General features: G+C 37.9%; 1 protein-coding gene across 5 annotated transcripts in view; it reads right to left on the minus strand.

The window, feature by feature from the left end:
- Lnx1 (ligand of numb-protein X 1) overlaps positions 1 to 14,679 on the minus strand; it is a 166,805-nt gene that overhangs the window by 129,459 nt on the left and 22,667 nt on the right. For 4 of the 5 annotated variants that reach the window (XM_071614279.1, XM_071614280.1, XM_027938160.3 and 1 more), the window contains exon 2: positions 4,676 to 4,743. The gene's annotated coding sequence lies outside the window, so the exon portion shown is untranslated. Of the gene's footprint in view, positions 1 to 4,675; positions 4,744 to 5,375; positions 5,506 to 14,679 lie in introns of those variants that run through there. The other variant, XM_071614281.1, reaches the window with a different exon arrangement.

The following is a 14,679-nucleotide window of genomic DNA, read 5'->3' on the forward strand; positions in this document are numbered from 1 at the left end:
TAAAAAATAAGAATAATATGTTTTAATCTATAAGCCATCCTTGAACACACCAAAAACATTTCAGTGACTCAATATATCTCTTTGGACTGTGTTGGAATGTTCTGGAGAAAGAAAAAAAAAGAAGGAATTGACTAATTCTTTTTACTTATTTAGTAATTACATAGCATCTTCCATGTGCTAATTCCTATTCTAAACATCTTACGAATATTAAATAATTTAATGCTCACAATGACCCCATGAGGCAGATACTATTATTTATATATTTATAGATGTGCTCAAGGTCATGTATAAAGTCAAGATTTGAAAGTAAACGTTTTCTATGAAGTCCTTACTTTTTGTTTGTTTATTTAAGATGAGGCTTTTGCTAGCTGCTCAAGCTGTCCTCAAACCTGTAGGTTCAAACAATCCTTCGGCTTCAGCCTCCCAGGTAGGTTAGATTGCAGGCACGTGCCATGCCCCCTGTCTGAAATCTTTATTTTAACCTATGTGCCGTGCTTCTTCCCACACATGACAAATAAATAAACTCCCATATTCCTGCTACAAAAATTTGCATCATTTTCTACATATCCACAGAGCATTTAAAAAGACTGACCATGTACATGACTATAAGGAAAATGCAGCAATTCCAAATTTACAAGCCAAATTAAATACCAAAGAAAAGTGTAAAGACCTCAGTTTATGTTATGTGATCAAAATTCCATAAGTAAAAAAAAAAATTTAAAGCTGACAAAAATAAATTGAAAGTTAAATACTTCAAAAACATTCAGCTCAAAGAGGAAATATAGAAATTACTGATAATTTCAAAAACCATAAAAAAGAGAACTTTGTAACATTCTCTAGGAATCTGAGAACGTTCTGAAAAATTCTATAACCCAAGTGCTTGCCTATGGAAAACTTCAGATGAGAAACTAAATCCCCATCCTAAAAAATCAGAGAAAAACAAGAATGATCGATAAAGGTAAAAGCTTAAATTAATGAAAACAGGAATCAGAACATGTAGTAGAATATATGAATAAATTTAAAATTTTGTTATATAAAAACATCTAAACACGTATACATATCTGTAAATAGGCTTAACTTTTTAAAAAGGGGAAAAAGCAAAATTATAAATGGTCAGGAAGCAGAAAGAACAGATATTAAAATGACTAAGGGTATTAAAAATAATAAAATATTAAACTATGACAACGAACTTGAAAACTGGAATAAACATTGGAAAAGAAGAAGTAAAACTATCTACATTTGCAGATGATATGATTGTAAACCTAGAAAACCCAAAGGAATTTAATAAAAACATCATTAGTCCTTCTCTACTCTAGAAATTAGGGGTGGAAAAAATGTATTTAAAATGATGAAAACCAAAAAAATTCCTGTGAAGTGCTTACAAATAGATGCAATAAGAAGGAAATTAACAACAATAACTTATTCCCCTTATGTGCAAAAGGGAAAATGAAGAAATGGAAAGAGGTACCATAATCTTGGATGGGAAGACTCATTGTCATAAAAGTATTAGGTTCCTCAAATTGTATGTGTGTTTCACTAAAAATGACAAGATATGTTTTTGGTTTATTCATTTGCTTTTGGTAATTGGATAAAGTGACCTTGAACTATTAGAGAAAAAAATTAAATACCAAAGAAAAAGACAAGTAAGTTTGGAAAAATAACTAGAGATGGGCAGGGGACTTGCTTAGAAATTATTAGAACCTTTATAAAGCCACTGTATTATAGTAAGTGTCTTTTTAGATTCCAATTTTATCGAATATTCAATGATGTAGCACAAATATATGAGTGAAAAATATAAAAAGATAAAGTAAAGCAAAGCACTTACAAGGAAATCTAGTAAATTATATGTACTATATGGAGGCAGAAAAAAATCTTCCTAATCAAAACTCTGAGAGAAAAGACAGTTATGTTCAACTATAAAAATTATAGCTTTTTCTGTAAAAATAACATAAGATACAATAGACTACAACAGATTTGAATAAAATATATGTAATCCAGATAACATGTGTTTGCTTTGGCAGCACATATACTAAACTTGTTTTGCAGATAATAACAGTGATACGCAATAAATAATAATTTGATAATAATATACAATGATTCACTATAATTTGACAAGAGAAACAAGAAAGAAAATAGAAAAATGAGCAAAGGATATGCATAGGCAACACCTAGGAAACCAAATCCAAAGTGACCAAGAAACAAGGAAAGGTTGGTTCGTGTTTTTGTTTGCTTGTTTTTTTTTTTTCTTTTTTTGCAAACAGCTTATAAAAACTAGAAAATGCCTCCAATAATAGATGGTTGAATAAATCATATATCTATATGATATAACAATATGGTCACTGGAAAGAATGAATTAGCATTTGCTGGTTGACATGAAGAATTTCAGAAGGTATTGCTTGCTGATAGGGTGCACCATGCAGAGGAAATGTATATTCTGGTCCTATTTTTGTGGACTAGACAGATCAGAAAGCACATGAGTGTGTCTGTGCTTGTATGTGTCCATACACCATTATATGGCTGTGGGCAGAAATAGGAAATATACTCACTAGATTATTAAGTGGGTTTCTGGGTAGGTGGTGGGTTGGGACTTGAAATGTGAGGAAGACAAGAGGAAGCCCCAAATCAAAGTGAATAAAAAAAGATAAAAGGGAAAGTAAACAAATGAAAAGACCACCCATGGACTGAGGTTGTGGCTCAGCGGTAGAGCACTCGCCTAGCATGTGCACGGCCCGGGTTCGATCCTCAGCACCACATAAAAATAAATAAATAAAATAAAGATATTGTGTTCAACTACAACTAAAAAATAAATTAAAAAAAATGAAAAGACCACCCATGCCTGCCTGTACTCACATACCTGTGCTTGAATTGATCATGCACCTGCATTTATGAAAATATATGAAAACATACAGAAATGACTCGGCTGGTTCAAGGGACTCTGACAGCTTATTAAGTTCCGGGAAATTTTCGGTTGCATTTGTAACCCTGAACCTACACATTCTTCAGGAAAGAATTTCTGACTGTGGGATTCTGATACTTTATTCTGGGACTTTCTCTCCCATGACTCAGTGTTTCATCCTGGACACAGCACTGAGGAAAGCATCTGACACCCCTCTGAAGTGGGTGTCCCTTTGGGCTTTCCACTTCTGCCCCTTCTTGTCCACACTTGCTTTTATGAAGTGACCCTCATGTTAACCTTTCTAGGCAGAGCAAGGCAGGCCTCGTCAGGCATGTTTTCTAAGAGTATCAGGCTGCGGTTCTTCCTTGTGCACACTGGAGAAGAGGGGCTCCACAGGGGGGCACCTGGGAAAGTGACCCTTGCTCGTTGGGCTAGAGGTCTCAGATTTTTAGGGTTGTCTAAATTGTGAAATTCTTCAGGGTCAAATGGAATAAAACACAAGAAGCCAAGAACCCTAACTGGAGATCCCTTTAGTCAGCCCACGCTGTTTGCAGCTCAGGAGTCCTCTCCTGGATGCAGACAGAATGTTCGCTGGGTCCACATTCCAGGCTCCCAACCCTCCTCCTCCAGCCTCCTTGTGGTGGAGCAATTTCCTTCACTTCAAAGGAAGCTCCAGGTGCTGGGAAGACTCCAGGGGTGTGGCCCAGCCTCAGAATCTGGCTCCCTCTCTGTACTGAGACATGTATCCTCTTCCTTTCATCCCAAATTGACTTTTGGAGCTATTCCTAAATGCATGGGTCTGCTTTTGAACTCTGAGAGTGAGAAAGAAATGTAGTTTTCCTTAAGTTATTGACCCTAGTTTTGTCATGACACTTCAAATTAGGTAACTGCAGAAAGAACCTGGAGGGATAATTACACATGTCACCAAAGAGAAAATGCCACAACGGAAAGGGTAATAAGTAGGGTGTGGGAGATTTAGTGTAACACCTGGTGGTTTGTTGTGCAGCAATGGTTAACTGACACTGTGTCCACCCCTGGGCAATGCAATGCGTCTTTCCTCAACTAAAGGTGGGACTTCTTCTGACTACACGGGCTGCTGTTGGGACAGTGGGAATTCCAGAAGCTTTGCATCTTCCACTCCTGCCCTCTTGAGACCTTGAGATTACCAAACTGTAAAGACGCTCAGCCTAACCTACAGGTGAATGAGTAATTGTAGGAAGAGAACTGAGGCTCTAGCCAACAGCCAACACCAACTCCCAGACACGGGTAAGCCCATCTTGGACTTTCCTCTGTGGTGATCACAGGCAAAACCTTTAGCTCACCAACCCACAGAATTGTGCCAAATAATGAATGATAGTTATTTGAAGGCACAGAGTTTTGAAGTAGTTTGTAAAACAGCAACACCTGATTATTACAGGGGCATGAGCATTTTAATTTAGTATCTTTATTTTTCTAGTTTTCCGTGTAAAATAAAGCACATTTTCTATTTTTTCCCCCTGAGATTTTTCTTAGAAATCTAGGAAAACATATTCCCTACATGGTCACAAATAATTCCTTTGTACTGTGCACTGCAAAGCTCACAGGAGACGGAAAATTTGCAAAAGCAGAACAGCATCTCATTTCTGCTCTTGCTGTCCCGTTCCCTGGGCAGCAGTGTACGGCAGTGGGAGGTCAGCATATGTGGACCAAATTAAGCATTTCACATGACACCTGTGTTGCTTTCATCCCATTTCCTGGGTACTTGAATATGTCACAAAATGGTCTGGTTGTTTAGCTTACCTGGCCAGCTCTGCAGATGTTCCCTGTTGCCTCACTTCTCTATATCCGTGGCTTTCTAAGGACCCAGCCTGGAAAAGGAGAACATTTTTTCAGTTAGTGAAGAACTGAGCTCATTAATCAAGAGAATAGTGGTTGTAGTAAGATGAGTGGTAGCAGCTAACATTTGTTAAAACCTGATAAATATGCTGGTTGCTATGCCATTCATTTTGCATGAATTAGCTAATTTAGTCAATTAGTTCTTTGTCATTTCCATGAGGACACTGAGGCACAGATGGGTGAATTGATTCTTACTGTTACCAGGCAAAGCCTCAGCTCTTAGCAAACACCCTGGCTCTAAGTGTAGCTCGCTGTGAAGACACAGAGGTTTAAACTAAGGAATTCCAAAATAGTCACTTATAAAAGTCCCCCGGCTAAAATCACCCATGTTACAATCTCTTAAACTTTTGAATGTCATATGTACTTCCCATTAATCAAGAAACAAAATATTGAGCATATAAAGCCATCTGTGTCCGAGCCGGTTACTATAGAAAGTTATACAATAAACTATAATACAAAAAAAAAAAAAAATCATCTGAGAATCTTGGTTCTAAAGGGGTTTATACTATTTTGAAGAGACCAAAGTTACAAAATGAAGTAAGCAAAGAGTAAGACAGGATATAATAATTTTTTTTATAAGAGCAGAGAGATTTTGAGATCTTACTTCTTGCAGGAAGAATCTAAGTCATATTTCAGGTTTTCCTTTCTCTTTCTTGGAGCAAAATCACAGATTTCATTTTTGGATGTCACGGCACTAGAAGATGTTTCAATAGGCCAAACTAACCTGTGTTCGCAAGTAGAGTAATCTCCAGAAAAGAAAATTTACTTTGGGATTTAAGATGATCAAATCTGATTACTTCTCAAGAGGCTTAGAAACCCAAAGCTGTAAACACAGCTGGGGAAATACTTGAATGCGGGTCCATAAAAACTCCAGCAAATAATCCATCTTCCTGGCTCATGACTTGGACACTACTCCATGTACATGAATCTATAGGAAAGCAGTAAATACTTTTATACAACCTTGTTGGTGAGGAGAAAAGAAAAATGTATAGATTCATGCCCATCCACATCATCTCTGTGCAGACTGTAAATAGCTTCCTTGTTTTAGCTGAGGTAAAGGCAAAATGTTGTAACCCAGGAATATTGTCTAATCAAATCTATAAAAATTGGATGTGTCTTCTCAAAATTTAGAGTGCTGACAGAATTATCTTTGATTGGATGAAAGTAAATGTTCCATTTGTTGGCCAGGAGTCAACAATAGAAATTGAGCCAATTTTCTTTATGCAGAAAAATTTTGACTGATCAAAACCTTTATTTTTTTCTGGAAGGCTAAACATCTATATATCAACAGTTATCTCTGGTAGAAGAATTAGGACTGTTGGCTATTTACTTGTCTTTACTTATTGGTGTTTTTGACATTGTTCGGAATAACATCTGCTGTTTTTATAGTCAAAAGATATTACGATTTTTGTAAAAGCAACCACCAACCTACTTAATTTTCTTACTAATAGACATTTTTTTTCATTCTAAACCATTTAAGTAAATTACCTCTAACTACTTTGCTTATGAAATAAATCTTTGTCTTTGACTCATTTTTAAATAATTTTCCCTGCTAGGAGAGTTCTTATGATCATTGTATCTAGAAATACATGTCAATGTTAATGATATTTTGATGCAGGACTTGAGTCTTGGAAAAAAATTTACTCAGAAGAGGAAAGAAATTATGCCTTAAAAATTTCTTTTTCAGATGACTTGCTGTGTAGTTCATTAGCAAGAGACACAAAAAGTACTTTCTAAAATAATAATGGCTCAGAACCTTGCTCTTTGAGATAACAAGGCTCTGTTTTCGCAGGTGGCCTTCCACTCAAAGAACAAAAACTGGAAACATCCATTGAATTGCCCTGTTTACATGTGTTGAGTCATGCTAATGGGACAGAGCTCAGGGAGCCCCGGGTACAGAGCCCTTGTGTGAAGGAAAGACCAGCCTCAGCTTCACCACTCCCAGACGCCCATACTTTTCATGATGTCTCTCCAAAGACACCTGATCTATCGGGGAGGACATTTTAAGCAGTGCTGCCAATAGAAAGATAATGCAAATCATGTACAAAACTTAAAATTTTTGCTAATTACATTTTAAAAAATAAAAATAAAAAGGCAAGCTCATTTTAATATTATATTTTATTTAAATATATCCAAAATAGAATCACTTCAGTTTAAAAGTGTATTGAGATGTTATATTTTATTTTGTAAATGCTTTTTAAAAAATTTTTCTTTAACACTTTTAACATCATTTTCTTTGTAAAAGAGCTCAGGACACACATGGCTGGTGGGTACCCTAATGGGCAGTGCAACTCTAAGATGAAAATGTTATAATCAAGCAGGATTACAGGATTTTTTTTTTTGGTACCAGGAATTGAACCCAGGGGTGCTTAGCCACTTAACCACTGAGCCACATCCCCAGCCCTTTTTATTTTTTATTTAGAGACAGGGTCTCACTAAGTTGCTGAGGCTGAATTTGAACTTGTGAAATTCCTGTCTCAACCTCCTGAGTGCTGAGATGACAGGCGTGACCACTGAGCTCAACTTGGATTATAGGATCTTGAAATCATTTTTGTACTATAATTTAATACTATAAAATCAATCCTGTTAAGCATAAACTCAATGGTTTTTAAATTTTGCACAAGCTCAATGTGTAAAAAGTCATATAGACAATAAAATAAACATTTAACCAGAACTTAACTTCCGACTAGAATTGTTCCATTAAGTTCCAGTCTCTAAATATTTTTTGTTTAATAAGTGTCATTTTCATCAGAGTCCATCGCTTTTCTTTGTTGAGTTCAGCTGTTTTCTCTTTCTTGGCTTACGTTTTCAAGGATTTCCATCAAACCTTGTTTTGATACCTTCCCACTTAATTGTTTCTCTTGTCTTCTGTGTAAGATAATTCTCTGCTGCTTTAGTTTTGTTCAGGCTTTATAAGTTACTTAACTTGGCCTCAAACTGACTTGTCTAGAATTTGGACGAAGACACTGTTTCCCAGAGCTTTGCTTCCTGTTATACTCCATCACAGGGATCCGCTGGACTGCCTGGGCACCCCCAAGTTGGGGAAAGCAGCACTGGCAGTGTCCTTGACCTATGGGGCAAGCACCTGCCACCCAATTTGGTGGTTTTAGTTTATTCACAAGTCTGTGCCACCATCACCACTATCTAATCCTAGAACACGTACATCGTCCTCCTTCAAACCCAAACCATTAACATCACTCACTCTTCCTTGCCTCTTTCCCCAGCCCTGGTAATCCCAATCTGTTTCCTATCTCTATGGATTTGTATGGAGATGTTATATTTTATTTTATAAATGCTTTTTAAAAAAATTTTTTTTAACACTTTTAGCATCATTTTCTTTGGAAAAGAACTCAGGACACACATGGCCGGTGAGTACCCTTTTCATATACATAGAGTCAATGTAATCTGTGGCTTTTTGTTCCAAACTCCTTTCACTTAGCATAAAGTTTTCCAGTTTCATCTATGTTGTAGCAGGCATCAGGACTTTGTTCCTTTTTATGGCTAAATGATATTCCATCGTATGAATATATACCATGTTTTGTTCAGCTATTCATAAATGTATGGGGCTGTTTGGCTACTGAGAATTACTTCTATGAACATGCATATAAGTTTTTGTGACACTGTATTTGCAATTCTATATAGCATACACGTAGGAGTGGGGTTGCTGGGTCATATGATAATCCTATGTCGAGCTTTTTGATGAAATACCAGACTATTTTCCAAAGTGGTTGCACTGTTTTACATATCCATCAGCAACATATGAAATTTCCAATGCTCCACATCCTTGCTAACCTTTATTATTGTCTGTCTTTTTTATTATAGCCATACTAATCCAAGGTCAGCTGGTATTCTCATGGGTTAAGAAAATATAAAAACCATGGTTATAAAACACAAGAGGATCATATACTATTCCTAAAGATTTAAAAGATTAGGAGCTAAACTCACATTTGCCCAGTCTATTTGTTAAAAACAAACAAACCACCTTGAGGCTTTATGCAAAAGATTTTAGTCTCTCTGTTCCATTAGCAAGTGTGGCGAGTGGTTTTAGGAATGTTAATTAATACCGATTTATAATTACTGAGTTCTTTACCTATATTAGCTCATGGAATCTTCACATTAACTTAGGGGGTAAGTAATATTTCTATCATCTGCACTTTATGTATGTGTATTCTGAGGCTTAATAATAAATAGCTTAAAGTCCACACTTTTAGCCTTATTTATTAACATCCCTTGGCAGGAAGTTATTGAAGGTCTCCTTTAGACCAGTGGTTCTCAAAGTGTTGTTCCCAGGCCAGCAGCAACTGCATTACCTGGAAGGATAGTAGAAATGCAAACTCTTAGACCCCACCCCAGGTGGGATCTATCATCCTGAGCTATAACAAGCCCTCCGGCTAACTGATGCAGGCTAGTGTTTGAGAAATTTTTTTTCCTAGAACAAACATAACATAGACCAATGTTTATAGAAAAACTGTGGGGCAGACCCAGTATAAGGTGTTAGGTACATTCAGTTTGAGCATTCAATACTGAAAAAGACATAGCTGTCCCTCAGTGTTTAGATTCATGTGACTTTGACAGATGAGTGGATCAGTGTTAACTTGGAGGGTAACACATTCTAAACAAAGCTGTGCATGTGATGACCCACCCAGGGAAGGCTGAGTAATTTTCCCTGTGGAAATGACTTAGGAGCATCCAATAAACTTGGAAAGACAACATCGGTTTGAAGATATCAAGTATAGTTGTTGCCACTGTTACTTCCAAGAGAGAATCCAAATTCTACAGGGGGCCTTCAATACATTGTAACACTGTAAATGACTCCAGCTGATGTCTCTGCCTGTGTCTCCCTTGTAGTTCCCTGTTACCCCAAGTGTGGTGCACAAAACCCACTGACATCACCGGGAACCTATTAGCTTTGTTAGTGAGGCAGAATCTCAGAGCTTGCTTCTGACCTAGGAATCTGAATTCACATTTAACAAGATCTCCAAGTGACTTGCATGCATATGAAAGTTTCAGAAACTCTGCTCTGGGGACTGGAAACGATTCTCAATTTTCCAACCTGCCAGATGATAGCACTGTGTAGAACCCTGTGCTTGGGATATCCTACCCAGGACGTTTGACAGAATCACACAGGAAGTTAAGAAGACTGGGAGGTCACCAGGGGTGAAGGAGAAAATCTAGTTTCTACTTCTGAAAAATTTGCATTATGATTTCTTATTATATTTTGGTTTACCCAAGCCCACCTCAAAGGGCAAAGGTGGTGACATGAGACAAGGTCTGGGTTGACAGCTGAGTCCTAAGTTGCATGCTGATCACAATGAATTGCTTTGGGTCTCTTTCATTTCAGACCCCTGGATCGTCTCCTCATTCATAAATGAAGGAATTGGAGTGAGTGATCTTGCTATATGCAGCCGCCCCCCTCACCCCCCTGCTTACATATACTCATGAGTCTTTTTAAGCATGAAAATTTGAAGATTTTTGGTATGTAAGTCTCTTTGGAAATGAAGGTTTTATTTGAACAGCCCTCTGGAGATTAATAATCATTTCTCATAATTTTATAGGCAAGTTGCACTGTTATGTTTCCCCATACATTTTTTTAAAATCACTTATTGTATATGTAGTGTTTCATGAGAAGGAAATGATTAAACAGAACCTGCCTCAGGTATGCCAGAAGCCAGGAAGAGTGGATTTTGATCACAAAAATTGGCATTTGCAATAAATCCAATTCTATTCTGAGTGATTAAGTTCTTCAGAAAACCTATTGACTTTTCAAAGAGTGCGTGGATTAGAAAATACTGACAATTTTCAAACCATCAGCCTTGCATGTTAATGCCCCGGTGTCGCGGGAGGGAACAGTGCAACCACTGTTGGCACACACTGGGCCTCTCAGCCCTCGGAGCGTGGCCACCTGATCAGCGTGGAGAGACCACGGCTCCCTGTTTCCTCCACCACTCTCCTGCCCCTGGCCGGCAATGGACCATTATCTCTGATTCTGAAGAGAGCAACTGAATGCCAGGAAGGAAGCTTTCCAAATCAGTATCAGAAACAAAATCCTCTTCTTACAACAGGATACGGTAAAGAAAACAAGGGAGGAAGTTCATGAGAGGGAAAGGTTTAAGACTGTAAACGAAAAATACTCGGGAGAAAAACAAGACATCCCTAACCCCGTGCAGTTTCTTGTGTTTACAGGGAAAATATCAATTGCTGGAGAGACGAGAGGATGGGAGAGACTGACATAGGGTGCCAGAAAACGTGGCTCGTCTGTGTCACAGGACTTTACGATCTGACCTGTGTGCCTAGGAGTCACTGGTGTTTTCTTTCTCAATTTCATTTCTCATAGAAGAAAAATATTATTCTTTGGGAGGGAGTTTTAATGAGTGAATACAGTTGCACAAGATAGGTGGAAACAGATTGTCCTTTCATTAGCCAGAGATGAAAAGGAATGTTTTATGGTGACATTTAGCTGTAAAGAGCTTTAGTGACTTATTCTAGCTTGGGGTTGGAAGAGATTTCAAAATGGTGCTGATCTCATCACTAAGAGGGACCATCCTGAACTGATCACCTGAATACATTTTACAACTGGAATCTGCAGGGCTGACTTTGTCTCAGTTATACCAGAGGATGGAGTGTTTAATGAATGCAGAAGAGACTCAACTCCGTATTGCATGAAGGACAGAAGATGAGAAGAGAGTCATGTGTATTTATCATATTTTTGTCAAGAGTATTGGGATTTCCTGCTAGGAAGAGGGTTATGGTAGAATAAAATAGAATTTTAACCAAGCCTCAATTGTAGTTACTTGGATGTGTTTCATTTTTTTGTGAGAGGTACAGAATGTATAGCTATCAAGAGATTTATGTGTAGGTCTCATATAATCCTGATACAACCCCATGAGATAGGTTTATCACTATTCCCATTTTACTGAAGCCCAGAGCAGTTAGTAGCTCGCTCAAAGCTGCACAGCTAACAAATAGCCAAGCCAGATCTGTGTGTACTTAGACCTCAAGTGCTAAATTTCGAACTTCTTTTAGTTTAAAACACTGGCTTGTGTTCCAAGATCTCTATATAGGTATGTTTTTCTGATTTCTAAGTTACTCATGAAAGCTAAGCTCTTCATACTATCCTTGCTACTCATCTCTGCAATCTGGGCTCTCAATTATTCCTTTGCTAAAGCTGCTCTAAGGGGCACTTGACCACTGAGCCACATCCCCAGCCCTATTTTGTATTTTATCTAGAGACAGGGTCTCACTGAGTTGCTTAGCTCCTCACTTTTGCTAAGGCTGGCTTTGAACTTGCAATCCTCCTGCCTCAGCCTCCCGAGCCTCTGGGATTACAGGCATGTGCCACTGCACCCAGCTGGGATAATTCTTAATTTGACTCTTTTGTACCTTTTAGTATTATCTTATTTCTCTTTTTCCCAAGCGATGTTCTCTTTAGTTGCGACTCCCCTAGATGCCCTCCCACCTGCTGAGACTGACCTGGCATAGGCATTCATGCTTTCTAACTGCCAAACTTCACGGACTTTCCTGGGACCCCTCACCTTGACCTCTCTGCAGCATTGAGTCTTACAGACCTCCCACTTTTTGGAGGACTGCACGTGCATATTAAGCACACAGAAATTTATTAAATGATTGATTAAATAAAATATTTAAACTTTTTCTGAATTCCTAAACAAAATGTATATATGGGTAAAGGCCAGGAAAGCTTTTTCTCTTTTCTTTTCTTTTTCTTCTTTTTTAAACATATAAACATGATTTTACATTTAAAAAATACTTATAAGAAAATGTTTCCAGGACTGGGGTTGTGGCTCAGTGGCAGAGCGCTTACCTCGCACATGTGAGGCACTGGGTTTGATCCTCAGCACCACTTAAAAACAAATCAACAGAATAAAGATATTGTGTCCATCTATAACTAAAAAAAATTTAAAAAAAGGAAAATAATTCCAGTTAAAGGAAACTGCTCAGCATTGCAGCAACAGCTCTCTTTTGTAGAGTAAGGAATTAATTCAGTTGTTCTAAAAGATATATATATTTTAAGGTTAATATTTGAGAAACTTGCAGGCATATCATGTAATAATTAAATCAAAGTGAATCAAGGACCTACATGTAAGAGAAAAAGCTATAAAACTCATGGGAAAACAGAAGAGAAAATCTTCATGACTTTGAATTAGGCAATGGTTTCTTACTACAACACCAAAAGCACAAATAACAGAAGAAAAAAGCAACTGGTTTTCATCGAAATTAAAAGCTTTTGTGCTTCAAAGTACATCATTGAGAAAGTGAAAAGATAACCCCTGTAATGTGAAAACATGGACAAATCACACATCAGAAGAGGGATTATTTATATTAGAATAAATAAAGAACTGTCACAAGTCAAGCAAAGAAATAAGCTGTATTAGTCCATTTTCATTGCTACAACAAAATTTCTGAAGCCAGGTAATTTATAAAGAAAAGAGTTTTATTTAGCTCAGAATTTTGAAGGCTGACCATCCAAGAGTGGGTGGTCCCATTCATTTGGCTTCTGACGAGAGTCCTCTGGGCTGTGACACATGGCAGGTGGCATCACAGTGGGAATGTGTGCAAGAGGAAGGGATCACACAGCAAGACTAGAAGCTAGAGAGAAGGGAGGGGCCAGTCTTGTTCTTTTATAACAACGCTCATTGATATTTTCTGAGGGCAGATTTCTGCAATGAGATATCCCCCAATGAACTAGTCACCTCCCACTAGACTCCACCAATGAAAGGTCCCGCCACCTCCCTATAGCACCACACCAAGGACTAAGCTTCCAACATATGAACCATTGGAGGACTTACTCAATTATATCCAAACCATAGAATAAGCCAATTTTAAAAATGGGCAAATGATCTGAATAAATATTTCTCCAAAAAAAAAAAATACACAAATAGCCAATAAATTCATGAAAAGATGCTCCATATGATTAATTGTTAGAGAAAGGTATATCAAATGGAGATATCACTTGATACCCACAAGGATGGCCAAAAAGAAAAGGAAAAAAGGCCTTTGGGAAAACATTGAGGAGGTTCCTCAATATCTCAGAATAATTGAGAGCAGGGACTCAAATTGATATTTGTACACAGATGTACATGGCAGCATTATTCATAATCGTCCAAGGTGCAAGCAACCCATATGAGCACTGATTGATGATTGGATAACCAGTGTGGTATATACTCACAATGGAATCCAACTCAGCCTTAAAAAGGAAGGGCATTGTGACCCAATGAGCATATTATGCTAAGTGAAAAAGGCAGTGACAAAAGGACATCTAGATTGCATGATTCCACTTACACGAGGTCCTTGGATTAATAAAATTCATAGAGACAGAAAGTAATTTTCAAGGGCTGAACCAAAGAGGGGCAATGGAGAACCACGGAGTGGGCCCAGGGTTGCTTTTTGGGGGGATGAGGTGTTCTGAATGTTGATAGTGGTGATGGTTGCACCGTCTTTTACATGAACTACAACCCACTGAGTTGTATATTTTACTCAGGTGAACTTTATGCTGTGTAAATTATAATTCAGTATGTCTTTGTACAAAGGTAAAATGAATAAATAGAGGTTTGTGGCCTGCAGACTAGTATTCATTTCCTCTGTCATTCAAATTCTCGTTGAACACGCTGAGCCAGGGGCTGGGCGAGGTGCTGGGCATAACGGCATTTTGAAGCCACCCGCTTCAGTGCAGAGACCAGGTCACTGGGGCATCAGCAGCCATATGGATAGTAGAAATTGGGGGGCAGCCAAGATAGAAAGTCTTCTCTTCTCAGTCAAGTGTCATTTCTTCACATTCTTTTGGCCATAAATAGGCAGGCCAGAGAAAGGAGACGAGCTCTCCGTCAGCTATCTTGTGATCCTCAGTTCCTTAGGGGCTTTAGAATCATGAGAACTAAAGTCTTGAGAATTAA

This window comes from Marmota flaviventris, chromosome 7, assembly GCF_047511675.1.
Source record: "Marmota flaviventris isolate mMarFla1 chromosome 7, mMarFla1.hap1, whole genome shotgun sequence".
NCBI classification, from domain to species: Eukaryota; Metazoa; Chordata; class Mammalia; order Rodentia; family Sciuridae; genus Marmota; species Marmota flaviventris.